At 35.6% G+C, this 18,472-nt stretch overlaps 1 long non-coding RNA gene across 1 annotated transcript; it reads left to right on the top strand.

The window, feature by feature from the left end:
- The first annotated feature begins 1,256 nt into the window (after nt 1–1,256).
- On the top strand, nt 1,257–17,793 carry LOC111480729. The gene is made up of 3 exons (XR_002717903.1): nt 1,257–1,267; nt 10,325–10,326; nt 17,597–17,793. It is a non-coding gene; the product is annotated as an uncharacterized LOC111480729 (long non-coding RNA).
- Nucleotides 17,794–18,472: the final 679 nt, after the last annotated feature.

Genomic DNA, 18,472 nt, shown 5'->3' with positions numbered 1-18,472 from the left:
ATTATTTTTATTTATTATTATTATTGTCATAGGTTACGTGTTAATTGCAGTTTGTTGGCACATGCCTGTGGATTCGCACATGTCATTAAATTGTATGCTAGTTTGTTGTGCTTAAGTACGTAATCATATGAACGAGAATGTATGCTATGTATGCTGCTTAGTTTGATGTGATATGTAATGCATGTGACGATATGTTGTTCTTGAATGATTATGGTATGATTATATGAAATATCTGAATGTAAATAGCATGAATTATGACATGGAATACAGTAAACTGCATGGAAACATAACCCCGTTAGGAATATGCATGATACGTAAAGAAATGAAAATGAGAATGACAAGTAAGCATGAAACGTGACAGGGGTTATGTTCATTAATGATAAATGTATGACTAGCGGGGACCTCATGCATATTGTGTGTTCATGCATCTGGGGGGATACCCCTATCCCATCACGAGGGTACAGATGCGTACATCCAATGGCAGGACAACGATCGTAATGCTTTGCATAGCGCTGCCGTGACGGTTATTAGTTCCAACCAGTTCCGATATAAGGGGCTCCCAGAGCATGCCCACTGGATAAGAAAAGTGGCCCAGTGGTGTGCAAACTAAATGGTGAGCTCATACTCGCACGTATGGCTACACGTCCAAAGTTTACCCGTTAGGACACCACCGTAGGGAAACGAAACGAAACGAAATGAAAGATAGGTCCCATCATTTCATTGCATGTGATTGTTGCATAACCCCAATAGGGGGTTACTTATTGATTATTCTAGAAATACTCCGTGCTACTTTACATTTACAGATAAGGGCAAGGCACCCATGTGATAACGATGGCAGCATCGTACACCCCGGGACCGTGGCACATGCATAGGGTAGTTTTTTTTTTTTTTTTTCATTTCATAGTCTAGGTTGAATTCGGTTTGCAACATTAGTATAGGTTAATATAGGTTGAATTGTATTTGCATAATAAACCATAGGGTAGTATAAGACATTCATTTCGGTTTTGTTCATTTTCCTTTATTTCAATAATGTTTTTTTTTCTTTCTTTCCCTTGTAATCATTTTCTCTTTCATGAGGTAATAAAAGGCAAGTATAAGTCCATTTATGAACACGACTCATTTAATGTATATTTCACATTTCAAGGTATAGTAATGACCTTAGATTAAATAGGTAAAATTTAGGGTCATTACAAGTTTAGTACGATACAGCGGAAGTTGAAACACGACAAGTCGAAAACGTGGAAATACCTCGCATGAGGGCTCTAAAGTATTTATTTCCTTTTCAAAAGAGAGTGAGTGAGATTGAACATCCAGTGGAATATGGTCTTATGTATGTTGAGATATGAGTGAACCACAGAGCGGTCAAGAACACTATTATCGACTCTGGAGCCACCTACAATTTCATAACAGAGACCGAAGCAAAATGCTTGAACATCCTATGGCATCGAGAGACAAGACAGATAAATTTTTCAAATCAGCAACCCTACCTGTCCCAAGTGTTGTAAAAAGCACTCCGATAAAGAAATGGACTTCGATGAGACAAACCAATTTTGTGATTGTCAAGATGAACGACTTTGACATTGACATCGTGTTAAGGATGAATTTTCTACTTGACACAAAATCATTCCCATGCCCTTAGCGAAATTTTTAGTAGTAATGGGATCCAACCCAACAATCATCCAGACTATCCCCCATCAACCAAAGGGGTGAAAATGATGTTGGCACTATAGTTAAGAAGAGATCTTATCGAACCCACGCTCGTTACCATTGCCATGATTGAAGAGGGGAGCTCAGGTCAACTCACTCCAACAAAAACATCGTTGCCACTACAGGAACACAATGACACAAGACCAAAAAGTTAGATAAATCACTAGATTGATGTTATGTCAGGGCGAGATCGTATGCCATAGATGTGTGTCATATGGCTCAACCTATGCTAGTTGAATTCTACAAACAACAGAATGACTTGTTGATAGTCGGGTTCATTAGACCCACAAAGACTCTTGTCAGTGATCACCCAAATGTTGGGGAGAGACACCAAGCCAACAACTTTGCTGAAGGAGGGAGACAAAGACGAACCTCTGAAGCAACTATGTTCATATAGAAATATCATCCAGATTGATGAAGAAAACGGTCGATCGAAAGCATCAGCCACGACAAGTTCAAGATGGAGAGAGAGTTCTAATTAAGTTGAGGTTAGATAAACTCTAATTTCATAGCAACAAGAATAAGGGACTGATGTAAAAAAATACTATGGACTAGTCGAAGTTATCCACAAAGTCGGGAAGACATCAAATATGATTCAATTTCTCCCATGGATGCGGACTAGCCCTATTGTCCACGTCAGTAACTTGAAACATTACTATCCCGTCAAAGAAGACACAAAACAAGGAGTTGGTACAACCTCATGCAAAGAAGAAGAATTTCCAAGCGAAGAAAGTAGGAGAGGCTGTAATAGAGAAGATGCGAAGAGCCAACGAATCGAGAAGTGGTTTTCAATAGTTCGTTGCATATTGGAAGAGTCTCTCCTCAATGCTGAGATCAACTTGAAGCGTGTTGAGAGACTTGAAGTTAGCATTGCCCTACATTGCTGAGTTCGTGAAGAGTTAGTTGACAGAGACGTCAACCAATTGGGTTGGGATGTCACGGTCATGCTTATCAAAGGCGTGTTGCCTGTGGCCGCATGTCCCAATCATGCTTGTCTACAACGTGTTGTTCATGACCCCATACCCGTTCCAAACTGTTTTGCCTACTTTCATGTTATATAGACCTTTACTATTTCTTTTTGTGTCAATACAGAGATGTATGATCGGTAACCAAAGTCATGTCTACAACCGTCCGTGTTAAAATGCCCCAAAATATACTATATAGGGATGTGACTAGTTGTTAACTCTTCATACTCGGGTTATATGCTCTCAAAGTCGTCGTTGTTGTTTATTCGCCTTTAGGTTATAACATTGATTTGTTTCAAATTGTTTTCTTAAATATTTCTTTGAAACATGACTGAGGCTCGATCATACATTAAGGTTTTCTGCAAAGTCTGACTTTTGTATCGCTTACTTGTTCATTAGATTAGAACAAATGTCATACAATAATTATCCTGCCGCCACATTCTAAGTCGTCTACTTGGGCAACAACAACCATGTTGGTCCATCCCGCCATAGCCATAGCCACAATCACTCCCATTCATATTTTTTTTCGTTAAACATACACAATTAAAGTGAGCGGAAGTCAGATTGATGGAAGGATTTTAATTAAGTTGTACACTCCTTTTAAGCACAAATATTGTCTCTTCTTATTTTTACAATTTTTTATACTTTTTCCTCCATCAACTATTAGCTCACGCCACCAACCTTTAATTCATTCCTACTCTTTCATTTGCACTCTTAAACTTTTGTTATAAACAAAACAAACTGAACAAAACCATCAGTTTCTTGGATCCAACGAAATTTAAAACCTACAATTTTATTTTGTTATTTATTTCACCTAAAATCGTAACAGATTGAATCGTGCCTCTCCTACTATCTCATAGAAATCATAAAGGACAATTTCATCTAAAAAAAATGCATGTGTTATTTTATTATAGTTAATACATTTAATATTAAAGGAAATAAAGGGTTGATACCTTAATTATAGGTATATGAAAATATAAGAAAAAAACAAATAAGTTTTGATATATATGAAAATATATAGTTAAATATACAAGAGATCGAAATGCATGAATATTTGGAAAGTGTCGAAATTGGTAAAAGAAATGGTGGTGGGCAATAATTGAGGTGTTAATATCACAACTAGGAATGGGTATCATTCAAATCATCAAAATTATTTAAAAGAAGAAGAAAAAAGTTGCTTTTCTTTCCTTTAATGGGAATATTTCAATATGGCAAAAATGAAAACAATCTAAACTTGTTTAAAAGAAGAAAAGGAACATTTTAATTTCATCACACTTGGAAATCTAAGTTAAAAAGGGGAAAAGAAAAGGCAAAGGATATTCACAATATGGTTTAGGACTTTTGGAGAGCCCCTTGAATGTTGGCCTTTTTGTGGTTATTGATAAAGATGCTAAACCAATTCTAATTTTGAAAATAGGCCAACAAAAACGAGTCCAATTCATGCTACTTGTGGGAATAAATCTTAGAAAAAGTTGGACAAAATGACCCTACCAGAACTTTCTTCCATAGATCATGAATCAATTGAGCCTAATTTGAGGCCACCATTGGACGTACTCTTGAAGGAGGAGTGAGTACTCTTAATTGCTTCCTCTTGTATTTTCTTTAACTTTTTTGATACCATGCCCATCCGGTAGGGTTTTCTTTTTTTTTTAAAAGTGAGTTATCATCTTAATTATAAGATGGGAATTAATATGACGCATGATAACCCCAGCATTCTTCTGCATCTCGTGCGACATGGTTACATTACCTACTTTTATTCATGTAGATAAGGATTCGGTTTGAGATTTGATGAGTTTGACATTTTCCTACATCCTCTACGACTTGGTCATGTTACTTATTTCTCGCTTCTTAAGAGTGAAGACTATCCACACAAATCTAACACGAGTCTTTCCAACATGTTTTATCCTCACTCACATGCATCCTAAGAAAATTCTTAAGAGGTCACAATATAAAATTGCTTCAAATAAAGCACGTTTAATCATAAGTGCACATTCTTTTTCAGTTGCTTAATCTTAAAACCTTCCTGATTTAAGGTGCAAATATTAAAATTATGAGAAAAAAAAAATTATAAAATCATGCAATATTTTTGGAGAAACTAGAACCTCATTTCACAACCATCTGATTTGTGAAATTTTTGTATAGATATATGCCTATAAATTAGAATTAAATTAAGAAGTAATAAATAATTACATAATTAAAAGGAAAAAAATTAACCTTCAACCCTCAATTTAGTTAGGTTCATTAAACCTTAGATTTTAAATCTAAAGGATATAATTTTTATGTTAAGAATGAGATAGAAAATAGAACTGGGAAGGTGTTTGTTATTATTGATATTGATATCCTTTAGATAACATACAAAAAGTACAAACGAGGAAAATATAAAATAATTAAATACTGAGAATAAAATAAAATATACTGTAAATCAAATCATAAATAAAAAATATTATGATATAATATCTAAGATATATTCTATAAATAATATATACTCTAGATATTATATCTCAATACTCCCCCTCAAGTTGGAGTGTGTATGTCAATCACACCCAACTTGTGTTTCAAAAAATAAAATTGATATCTTCCCAAAGGTTTAGTGAAAATATTTGCCAATTGCATTTTAGTCGAAACATAACACGGTTTGATGATTCCAGCTTGTAATTTTTCTCGAACTATATGACAATCTATTTCAATGTGTTTCGTACGTTCGTGAAAAACTGGATTGGCTGCTATGTGTAATGCTGCTTGATTATCACAGTACAATAATGCTGGTTCTGACAGTGAAACTTTCAAGTCTTGGAGAATGTATCTTAACCAAGTTAACTCTAAACAAGTATTTGTCATAGCTCGATACTCGACTTCTGCTGATGATCTGGACACATTGGTTTGTTTGTTTGACTTCCAAGAAATAATTGAATTTCCAAGGAAAATGCAGAACCCAGAAATAGACCGTCTGGAAGTTCGACAACCACCCAGTCTGAATCGCAATATGCTTGTAATCACAAGTTATTTTCAGATGGTAGTAGAAGTCCTTGACCAGGAGTACCTTTGATGTATGAAGAGCTGCCTCCCAATGTGGTTTTCTTGGTTCATGCATAAATTGACTAAGCATACGAACTGAATACACTATGTTAGGCCTAGAACAGTTAAATATATTAATCTGCCAACCAACCATCTGTATTAACTTGGATCATTCAACATTTCTCCTTTTTTTGAAGAAAGTTTCAGATTTTGCTCCATAGGAAATTTTTCTGGACGTGCTCCTATAAGACCTGTGTCTTGAAGAATGTCTAGAGCATACATCCTTTGAGACATAAAGATTCATTTTCTAGACCTAGAAAATTCAATACCTAGGAAATATTTCAAATTCCCTAAATCTTTGATAAGAAATTTTTCGAGTAAACTAGTCTTGAGATGTTGAATTTCTTTGAGATCATTGCCTGTCAACAGAATATCATCAACATAGATAAGAGCTGTAGTGAAAGAAGTACCTTTACTCTTAGTAAATAAAGAGTAATCTGCTTTGGACTGAGTGTAGCCTGCATTTTGTATAGTGGTAGAGAATATAGATAACCAATTGCGAGAAGCTTGTTTTAAACCATAAAGAGATTTATGGAGCCAACATACTGTATTCTCCCCCTATTGACGAATACCTGGTGGTAAAGACATATAGACTTTCTCGTCTAGATTACCATGGAGAAAGGCATTTTGAACATCTAACTGATGAGTGAACCATTTTCGAGCAACGGCAATAGTGAGTAAGCAATGAAGTGTAGTAAGTTTCGTTGTAGGAGAAAATGTCTCTTTGTAATCAACACCTTCAACCTGAGTGTATCCCTTTGCTACCAGTCGAGTTTTATAACGTTCAACAGAACCATCAGAGTTGTATTTAATCTTGTACACCCAACGACAGCCAATAGGTTTATGGCCAGGTGGTAGAGGAACGAGAGACCAAGTATGATTACGTTCCAAAGCTACAATTTCATCATTCATAGCCTGCTGCCATAATGGATTGCCAACTGCCTCATCATAGGTTTTAGGTTTTGTCTGGGCTGTAATAAGAGCTAGAAAGGCACGTTGAGTAGGAGAAAAATGAGAGAATGAAAGGTAATGATGAAGGGGATACCTGGTGCCAGTGTTGGGACTTGAGCTAGAGGTTAAATGATTGGCTCCCGAAGACATCTCGTAATCATTATAATAAGCTGGAGGTTGTTTGGTACGAGTAGAACGTCGGAGTGGAACTGATGTATCAAGTGGGATAAGATCAGATTTAGTGGATGAATCTGGTGAAACTGGAGCTGATGAATTTGGAGAAGGAATAGGAGGTGGAGGAGACGACGAAGGATCAGAATGGATGTTTGAGTAGGGTGGATCATGAAATGGTAAAATGGGAGTTGAAGGAGCTAATGTCAAAGTTTGTGAAGCTGATGAAAAAGAAAAATCATCTTCACAAAATTTAACATCACGACTAATAAAAAAAATTTTGATTGCATGCCATACAACTTGTAACCTTTGTGACTACAAGGATATCCTATGAAAACACAAGGAATTGCCCGAGGTTCAAATTTTTGCTTAGGATGTACTACAGTTGCATGACATTTACAACCAAAAACTTTAAGATGGTCAAATGTAGGTGGCTGTTTGTAGAGTGCTTCAAAGGGTGTCTTGTTAGATAACAATGGTGATGGTGTTCTATTTATAATATAAACAGTCGTTAAAATGCATTCTCCCCAAAAATTAAGTGGAACCTATGACTGAAAAAGAAGAGACCTAGCTACATTTAGGATATGACGATGCTTACGTTCTACGACTCCATTTTGTTGTGGAGTATAGATACAAGTGCGCTGAAATTCAATGCCACAAGAAGTAAAAAATGGTTGCAAAGATAGGAACTCAGTCCCATTGTCTGATCTAACTACCTTGATAGTAGTATGAAATTGAGTTCGAACGAATTTAACAAAGTTTACTAACAAATGGTGTACTTCTGATTTGTGTTGCATAAGAAAAACCCAAGTACATCGGGTAAAATCATCAACAACAGTGAGAAAAAAACGCAAAGAATGGGTTGGAATTTTATGTGGTCCCCAAACATCACAATGTAACAGATCAAAGGCAGAATGAGTTGTTCTTGAACTTTTTGGGAAAGACAACCTAGTTTGTTTTGCTAATGGGCAAATACTACAATTATGAGAAAAAGTAGCATTATTAAGATGCAATTGATCAACTAGAAATTTAAAACGAGAAGGAGAAGGATGACCTAGGCGTAAATGCCACAAATCAGATGACTAAGATACTTGATTTGCTGAAGACTTGATTGGAGATGAAGAAATATGATAGAGACCTTCGAATTGTTTACCCGAGCCAATCATCTTCCCCGTAGCCAAGTCCTGCATAACACAAGAATCAGGATAAAAGGTCACATAACATTTCAAGTCATTGGTAAGTTTGCTGATGGACATTAGGTTTAAGTTGAATGAAGGGACACATAAAACCTTGTTTAATTTAAGATCAGAATTAAAAGAAACATTGCCGGTATGTGACACATGTGTTGTCCCTCCATTAGGCAAGTTTATAGTAGATATGGTGGTAGCCTTTGGTTCAGTCATAACAGAAGCTTTGGGTACTATATGATCTGTAGCTTCACTATCGAGAATCCATGGATTAGAACTCGTAGAGTTAATAGATAATGCAGATACTGAAAACAAACCTGCAACATTGATGTTATTATCATAATTACCAAAAGGACGATGATTGAGTGCAGATAAGACTTGTACAATCTGTTGTAATTGCCCAGAAGAAAAATTTGGGATGGAATTAGTTGACTGTTCTTCTATATTCAACTGAGAAACATTAACCATATTTGCAGATGATCGATATCCTCGATTGTTGCGTTGATTGAATTGTACTGCCCTTCTAGAATTATTTTTCTGTTGACATTGATATTCTGTATGTCCCCTTCTGTCACAAAATTTACAGTGAAACTTAAGGAATCGACACTCATCAATTGTATGACCACTTTTATTGCAGTGTTCACATTATTTATCCTTCGCGAGTTTCAGATATGTTGTTTTCTTCTACACTACTGATGCAATCGAGAAATTCTCAGTAGGTTCAGAAGTAACCTGACGCTGCATCTCTTCTTGTACAAGTAATGAATAGGCTTGTCTTACATTAGGTAATGAAGTCATCATCAATATGTTAGATCTCACCGTTTTATAAGATTCATTGAGTCCCATAAGTAGTTGCATCAACTTGTCTTCTTCGCGTTGATCAATATGTATTTGACGTTGATTACAGGTAAATGGTGTGCGGTATGCTTCTAATTCATCCCAGAGTGCTTTGAGCTTGGTGAAATATATTGACAGTGCCATGGTTCCCTGTGACATCATTCCTATAGACCTTTGTATATGAAAAATTGTTGGACCATTCTTTTGTGAAAATTGATCGTGAAGATCAACCCACACTTGATGAGCTATCTTAGCGTAAATAATACCCTCAGCGATATCTGCTTCAACTAAATGAATTAACCAAAATATTATCATACTGTTGCACTGATTCCATAGTTCAAATTCGATTGAATTTGCATCTTGAGACGGTTCTTCAATTGTGTCATCAATGAAACCAATTTTCTTTTTGGCAATGAGAGCATGCATAACTGATTTACTCCAGGATTGATAATTTGTTCCATTTAATTTGATTAGAACAAGTGAATATCCTGGCGGATCAGAATGGTGAATATAATAAGGATGTGTTGAATCAACATTTCTTAATTTTTGAAGCTGTATTTGACTGATTCCTCCATAGAGAAAATTTTGATATTTAAGAATACCAAGATCGGTGCTCTGATACCATGTTAAAAATGAGATAGAAAATAGAATTGGGAAGGTGTTTGTTATGATTGATATTGATATTGATATCTTTTAAATAGGATACAAGAAATACAAATAAATTTTATTAAGAGTTTTAGAATGAAATAAAGTAGAATAGAGGGAGGTTAGGAAAGTTATAAAAGAAAATATTAAAAAAAATAGAAAAAAATGGTCGAAGTTATTCTATAACCTATAATTAATGTGTAACCTATTCTCGAACCTACATAAGAGTTGATTAGAGTCTCATTCCAAGCTAAATTTTATTCACAAAACTTGTTAGGATGTAGGAAGAATACTCTAGACCTTTGGATTGTCAAAATCCTCTTGAACTGAGGAAGATTGGAATATAAGAATTTTGAATGTTTGTTCTCAACTTATCTTTAGATTCAAGAGATTTATGAGGAATTATGCTCTGGAATTTTAATATGTTGTCTTGGGGGGATTTCACATGCTCTTCTATAAAGAAGGCTAGAGTTCCTATGAATGGTGAGTTTTCTATTTTTTAACCTACTTTGAATGCAATTATATCTCTTTATAGCTCACCGATATGGATGATTCGAATGCGTGTGGTGGATTTCATATAAACCACTCAGAGGCCACCACTTGTGTCGATGGTAGCGTGACTTCTCCTCCTAGATACGTGTCTAATACGAGGACTGTTTGGATGTTTTACATGACTTGAATTAGGATCTACTCGAGAAATTTCAGAAAATTTGGAATTCTAACATTAAAAAAAAAAAAAAAAAGTTAGCTCTGCTAGCTTAGGAAGGCACACATCATCCAAGTGAGCAGTCATTTAGACTTTTCTCAAGTAATACTTGTAGGGATAGATATGACATACTAGCACGTGAGCATATCTTACCTTAGAGGGTTAAAATATGTATGTTTAGGTTCCCCTAGAATGCTTTGTATGTTAAAGAAATTACCGAAATGCCTTTAGAATGATTTTATGAGACGCATGCTGATTTTTTATGTTGTCTGTCCAGCTAGGAAGGGAATGTGCACGATAGAACTCAACTAAGGAAAATTTGTTCAAGTAATCTATGTATGATGTTGATAATTACCAAAAATACCCCTAGATCGAGATTTTGAAACGTAAGTTGTTTTATATATTATTCGTTGTGTTAGAATGAAGGATAGATTTTTGTGATATGTGCTCCGAGCGATTGATGAATGTTATCTTCCCCTTGAGCTTGTATGAATGCATCATATAATATGTTTAGCTCAAAGTACTTGATTGTGTGTTCTCCCTCTAAAGCGTGCTTATCTACACAGAAATCAAAACTAGGGCGCTAGAGTTAGGTTAGCCAGATGTGACCTAGGTTAGAATGCCTCTAGCAGACTAACCACCTTAGGATCGTGAGCGACGGTCAGAGGGTCTAGACCCTATTGCTTCCAAATTAAGAAAGACTTGAGTAGTCATAATAGAGTACTTTGGAGTCAAAAGTCATCGCTAAGCAACCTAACCGTCTTAGAAGCCCAATAAACCTTCTTAGTTCTCAAAAATGACCAAGATGAAGATTATATTACATATTCCGTGCTTTAGGTGATTGATAAGAATATCTCCCTAACAAGCATGCAGGATAGAACCAAGTTAAAATTAGAGCGCTACAGCTAGAGAAGTTTACATATTGGCACATGTTAGTACGTTTTAAATAGACCATCCACCTCCGGATCATGAATGGCAATCATGGGTCTTGACCCATGTGCATTCAGAGATCAGATTAGCCCCAAGGAGCTAACCTTGAGCATCTTGAAAGTGTGAGATGAGATTTAAACCGCCTAAATGTCCTTAAGAACCTAGTAGGTCTCCATGACATCCAGTATGATAGTACTATTTAGAGTTTTCGCTTTCTATATCTTCAGTACACCCTTAGTGCTAGTAGCATCCCACCCAGCGGTAGTAGTATAGGTACAGTTGAGCCAAGCCAAAGGTGGATAGTGTAGTGCGTCGAGATGACCAGATGCCCTTACCCAGAGGGAATGACTAGTGGTCTCCTAAATGGGACCACTATGTAGTAAAACCCATCTAGAAATGGGACATGGTATCATGCGGTAGACACTACAGTAGCTGGCCAACATACAAGAGTCACTCACCCAAACTAGGGTGACTATATGGTTCTGTGGGAAAGTTAGCTAGCTAACCTCCATGGATGATGTTGAGGCTAGCAAACACCATATTGTCCCACTAGATAATTATAAAGTAGCGTCGCAACCTAGGATACCAATCATTTTCGTAAGCAAAGCAAGCTACCCAAGTCAAAGAACAAAAACAAATTAGAAAATATATATAGACCCCTAGGAGTAAGATCTAGATCAAACATCCGCTCAAAAAATTGAGGCTTCCCGAGATACTCAGATAATAGTAGAGACAAGGCCCAAACTTCTAAGAGCCAGAGTATAGTCTGTGGATACTTACTAGGTTAAGGATGCGATGATAGACTATAAGTAGATTGCTTACTATGTATTTTTATACACATACATTTTTCTTTTCTTTTTAAAGTGTTTTCGAGAGCTTTGCAGTCACATAGGGGGTTGGCTCAAGGTCCTTGATTTGAAGCCCAATTAGCATGTTTTTATCGAATTAAATTGTTAGAGATGATTTCGTTGAGTATGTTTTAATACTTACTCTAATGTATAAGGTAGTGAAGGATATCACAAATCATAAATCATGAATTTGGACCCCACTCCCAGATTAAGGTTGTACCCTTATGTTCTAAGATAGAAGTAGAAGTTAGAACTATTCCGATATGTATTACAATACAATAGAATAAGATTAGTCGTAAGAATGCCCATAAAAGATCTAAACAATGCGACATAAGAGAATCCGAACTTAGCCTAACATTTACTCTACATTGCTATAATTAGTATCAGCAAACCTTTGTAATTGACATGATGGGGTCTACACCTGTACCTAACAAGAAAAATAGTTGGTATGGATAGGATAGTGTTGTGAGATTATAACCTTGTTTGTGCTAGTATCATGTGTGGAAACAAACAAAGGGAGAACGTGGGGACCCACTAAACTAACCATATAAAAAATAAAAAATAAAAATAAAAAAGTGCATAATTCACTTCAAATGCCATAAAAGTCAACACAAACTATCCTCACAAAAGAAGGGTTCAAGAAGTGCCTAACTTATTCCACATGCCACTAAGCATCCTAAACTATCACTTAAAGCCAAAACAAAAATCCTAACTCACTAACTCACAAAATTAAACAAACACTTCAAATCCTTTAAAATCACCTAAACTAATTAATCCTTAAAAGAAAAAAAAAACATTCCAAACTTACTCAAATACACTCTAAATCACCTAAACTCATACACCATACTCCACAACTTTCAACTAATCAAAGTTACAAAAAAGTATGAAGTTAGTTCTATTTTTAATTAACAAACAGAGGAAGAAGTCAACTCTAAAGGGCATTTTGGTCATTTCAGCCCATATTTCTTAACTATGGGTCCGTAAATGACTTAGTATGAGATTAAAGAAGAAGAAAATAAAAGAAAATCATAGTTTACTATGTTATTTTAGAGAGAACTTTGCATTTCGCATAATGAATGAAGAAACCTAGAATTGAATTGGATGGATAAAAAAAAAAGAATTTCAAATTTAGGATAGAAATAATTTTATTGAAAAGCTATTAGAAAAATCTTCAACTTTGGTGAAGAAGCATTTGAATTTGGTGAAGAACATTAATATTCTAAAATATAATGTGGAAAAGTCATGAGGGACTTGTGTCATGAAAAAAAAAAAAAAAAAATGGTGACACATTTCAGCCAAAGGGAGCTCAAATGTGGCAAGCTGTGAATGGTATCACGCGTGGGCCGCCAGAGGAGGAAATGTGTTGGCACTCCATTAATTGGGGGACAATTGTTGAAAATACTTCACGCCAGGCTTGGATGGTTGAACATGGGACTATGCGTGGGAGACCATCTATCCGCAAATTCTTGTAATAGTAGAATCCATCTAATTAATCTTGGCTTGGTAAATCGGTTTCATCATTAGGTGCTTGATTGTTGTGTGGTCATGTACACTTTCACCTTTGCTCCAAATCAACCGCAAACACTGCAGCAAGCAATTCCTTTTCAGTGGTTGTATAATTTACTTGTGCCTCATTCAACATTTTTCTTCCATAATTGGTAGGATGAAGTACCTTTCCTTTGTTATGTCCTAGCATTACTCCCACGACATGGTCACTAACATCACACATCAACTCAAATGGTGAATCTCAATTGGGTGTTGACATTATAAGCGTTGTGGTCAATGTTGTCTTCAATACTTGGCAAGTTGTCATGCATTGTTCATCGAAAGTGAATTTTTTGTTTGCCTCCAACAAGCTGCACAATAGTTTTGCAATCTTTGAGAAGTCTTTAATAAACCTGCTATAGAACTCTATATATACCATGAAACTTCTTATCTCTTTCACAAAAGTAGATGGATTCAATTTTTCAATAGCTTCTATCTTGGCTCTATCCACTCCTATTCCTCTTCTTGAGATCTTGTGGCCTAGCACAATCCCCTCATTGACCATGAAATGACATTTTTCCCAATTCAATACAAGATTCTTTTCTTTACCATTGTAGAACCTTCTCCAAATTGCACATACAAGTTTCAAAAGATTCTCCATAAATCGAGAAGCCATCCATGAATATCTCCATGAACATTTCTACCATATCTATAAAGATGGTCATCATGCATTGTTGAAATGTTGTTGGATACATAGTACAAAGGGCATTCCAAGGCAAAAATTTCATATGGGCATGTAAATGTGGTCTTCTCTTGATCTTCTGAACTTATTGTAATTTGATTGTATCCCGAATATGTTGAACAAAACTCTCTATGGAAACACTCGCACACTTTATTAAGACCACTCGCACACTTTATTCAGACCAATCAAGAAGAGATTTACAAAATACTCGGTAGAAATTACACTTTGTATTTGTTAAAGATCATGTATTTGTTTAGATTGCTGTCAGTTAGTATCTAATTAAATCTCAGTTAGATTTAGTTTTTGATTTGATTTAGTTTTTTATTTGATTTGATTTGTTTACGGATTTGTTACAAGATTTTCTGTAGATTTTTAGGTAGATTTTCTAAATATTTTTTTGTATTCTATATATATATATAGCATTCTTTCTCTTTATAATTTAATCTTTTTATCAACTATTCAATCACTCCCTCTTCCACTAACAATTGGTATCAAAGCTATCTTTTTAAGGGATCTGTGAGATCAAAATGGGAGGAGAATCCATTTTTTCAGCTATTGCACCACCAGTCTTCGATGGAGACAATTATCAAATGTGGGCAGTTCGTATGGAGACTTATTTGGAGGCCTTGGATCTTTGGGAAGCAATAGAAGAGGATTACGAGGTCCCTCCGCTTCCAGATGTGGGCAGTTCGTATGGAGACTTATTTGGAGGCCTTGGATCTTTGGGAAGCTATAGAAGATGATTACGAGGTCCATCCGCTTCCAGCAAATCCTACTGTAGCACAAATCAAATTACAGAAGGAAAAGAAGACAAGGAAATCAAAGGCGAAATTTTGCCTATTTGCCGTTGTATCTCAAATGATCTTCATGCGAATAAAAACAACAAAGGAAATCTGGGATTATCTCAAGGTTGAATATGAAGGAGATGAGAGGATTCATGGAATGAAAGTCCTGAATTTGATTAGGGATTTCGAGTTGTAGAAGATGGAGTCTGAATCGGTGAGAGAGTACTCTGACAGACTTCTCAACATTGCTAACAAGGTGAGATTGCTTGGTTATGTATTAAATGATTCCAGGATCGTTGAAAAGCTTGCTAGTCACTGTTCCAGAGAAGTTTGAAACCACCATTACTACTCTGGAGAATACCAAAGACTTGTCAAAGATTTCTCTTACAAAGCTCTTGAATGCTTTAAAAGCACAAGAGAAAAGGAGGTCGATGAGGAAAGTGTTGACTCTGGCAATTCGGAGGAAAATGTCGACAAAAATCTGGCCGAAGGTTTCTTCGAAAGAAAAAACAGCATAAGTAAAAGGAGAGAGGGAGAGAGATTTGCTGAAGACTCGACGTTTTATTTCTCTTAAGTTGAATTCTTTAAATAACAAATCTAATTACAAAAATAGAAAAACTAATTACAAAAAATAGAAAAAGTGGGCGAGACTTCGCCCAAGTTGGCTAAAAATTGCAGCTAGAATTACGCTCTTCCATTGGCGTGAATTCAGAAGTTTTGAGACGCCAAAACAACCTAAGGAACATAGCTTTTATTTAACAGCAAGAAGGGGTGATTGAAGGTGCCTTACATGTCAGACAACAGCAGGTATAAAAACAAGAAAATTTTCAAAAACCAATCGACGAGTGGAGATCCATCTGCCAATTAACAAAAGACAAAAGGAGGAGGTTTAAAAAAATCCACCTTGCCGCCATTGTGAGAAGAAAGATCATCCACCATACAAGTGTTGGAGAAGACCTGACGCCTTCTGCTCCAAATGCAATCAACTTGGACATGAAGCTGTGATCTGCAAAGCCAAAGATCAGGTGAAAGAAGTAGATGCATAGGTAGTTGATCAAGAAAAGAAGATCAATTGTTTATGGTCACTTCTTCCTCAAGCAAAGAATCAAACGAGAGCTGGTTGATTGACAGTGGATGCACAAATCACATGACATATGACAAGGAGTTTTTTTTTTAAGAATTAAGAGACACTGAAATCAAGAGAGTGAAGATTGGCAATGGTGAACACTTGGAAGTCAAGGGAAAAGGCAGAATAGCTATAACAAACTATGAAGGTACAAAATTTATTCCAGGTGTTTTATTTGTACATAAAATTGATCAAAATCTGTTAAGTGTTGGTCAGTTACTTGATAAAGGCTATAAAGTGTTGTTTAAGAATAAACAATGCTTGATCAAAGATGCTAGTGGAAAAGACTTGTTCAATGTCAAAATGGAAGGAAAAAGCTTTGCTCTAAATCCGACGGCCTTTATATCCAAAGTTATTGCCACTGAGATTTGGCAAAAAAGACTTAGACACTTTCATCATCGAGGTTTGCTTCAGATGCAATCAAAGAAGCTGGTAGAAGAACTCACTGACATTGATGAGGACATGTCTCCTTGCTGTACTTGTAATTTTGGGAAGTAACATAGACAACCCTTTCCTAAACAGGCATGAAGAGGCTTGAAAAAGCTGCAACTGGTTCATACTGATCTTTGTGGTCCTCAGCGAACACCATCATTAAATAGTAATCTTTATTACACTGTTTTTATTGATGATCTAACAAGAATGTGTGGATCTTCTTGCTGAAGCAAAAGTCAGAAGTTGCGGGTGTATTTTGGAAATTCAAAGCCAGAGTTGAGAATGAAAGTGCACGTTTGATTTAGACTATAAGATCAGATTATGGCCAAGAGTACACTTCAGAAACTTTTAACAGGTTTTGTGAAGAGACTGGAATTGAACATCAATTGACAGCACCATATGCTCTTCAACAGAATGACGTCAGTGAAAGGAGGAACAGATTCATAATGAAGATGACGAGATGCATGCTTCATGAGAAGGATTTTCCAAAACGTTTTTGGGGAAAAGCAGCAAACATTGTGTGTGTGCTTGCAAAATCAAATTTCATTAAAAGCTGTGAAGGACCTGACACCATTTGAAGTTTGGTATGGTTACAAACATTCTTTAAAGTTCCTTAGAGTATTGGGGTGTTTTTGCTTCACTTACATTCCACAGGTCAAGTGTGATAAGCTTGACAAAAAGGCATAAGGTGACATTTTTGTTGGGTATAACATTATATCAAAAGCTTACAGAGTTTTTCAACCACACATTAGTTGTGTTATTGTGAGCCGAGATGTTCATTTTGCTGGAAATGAGCAATGGAATTGGGAAGAATTGACGAAGGTGAATCAGATTTCTAATGCACCAAACAATTTAGTCTTTGGTAGCATGTTAGAAGAGTCTGAAGATGAACGACAAGATGCTTTGGTTGATGATGCACCTGTCAGAGGAGAAGCTTTCAGTGATCGAGAAAAACAAAATCTGGGAGTTGGTTGATCAACCTTTAAGCAGAAAGATAATTGGAGCAAGATGGGTGTTCAGAAAAAAGCTTGGAGTTCACAGCATCTAAACAAGGAGGAGTGTTAAAGATCATGTTATTTGTTTAGATTGTTGTCAGTTAGTATCTAATTAAATCTCTGTTAGGAGTTAGATTTAGTTTTGATTTGATTAGATTTTGTTTTGATTTGATTTATTTATTGGTTTGTTACCAGATTTTCTGCAGATATTTAGGTATAATTTTTAAATATCTTTTTGTATTCTATATATATACATAGCATTTTTGCTCTTCATAATTTAATTTCTTATTAACAATTCAATTCAGTAACTCAGTCTTTCATTAACAATATTTTGTAATTTCTTGGGATGATAAACTAAGTCAGATGGGATGATAAACTAAGCAAGGTATAGGGGTATTTATACTAGATGATAGATAATCACTTCCTAAAATTTCACAATGTTTTTCCTGAAGCATCTAAATTATTTTTTTAAATTTATTCCTAAAATTCCTAAATCATTTTCCTAAATTTATTTCTAAAATCCTAAATCATTTTTTAACATAAATATAGTTACTCAGTTGGACTTAACCCTATTAGGCTAGTGATTATATTTTAACACTCACCCTCAACACTAGTCCTCATTCGTTGCACCACAGCAAAAGCTCTCATGTGTGCAAGTATTCAGCTCTTTTGTAGACAAGTCTATCACTTGGTCATCCGTATTCTTCCTTCAAGACTTTGTCTCTAATAAAATGGCAGTGCACCTCCACATGTTTGTTCTGCCATGAAACATCGAATTTTCTACTAAACAAATCACAGATTGGTTGTCGCATTGAAGTGGTATCGAATAGTCAACTTTCTAGTGCCAAGCTTTTATTAGAAGTTTTAGTCATGTACATTTCTGAG

The sequence above is a fragment of the Cucurbita maxima genome, unplaced genomic scaffold (assembly GCF_002738345.1).
Source record: "Cucurbita maxima cultivar Rimu unplaced genomic scaffold, Cmax_1.0 Cma_Scf00006, whole genome shotgun sequence".
In the NCBI taxonomy this organism is placed as follows: domain Eukaryota; kingdom Viridiplantae; phylum Streptophyta; class Magnoliopsida; order Cucurbitales; family Cucurbitaceae; genus Cucurbita; species Cucurbita maxima.
Note: the sequence above shows the minus strand (reverse complement) of the source record. Positions and strands in the feature narration are given on the sequence as shown.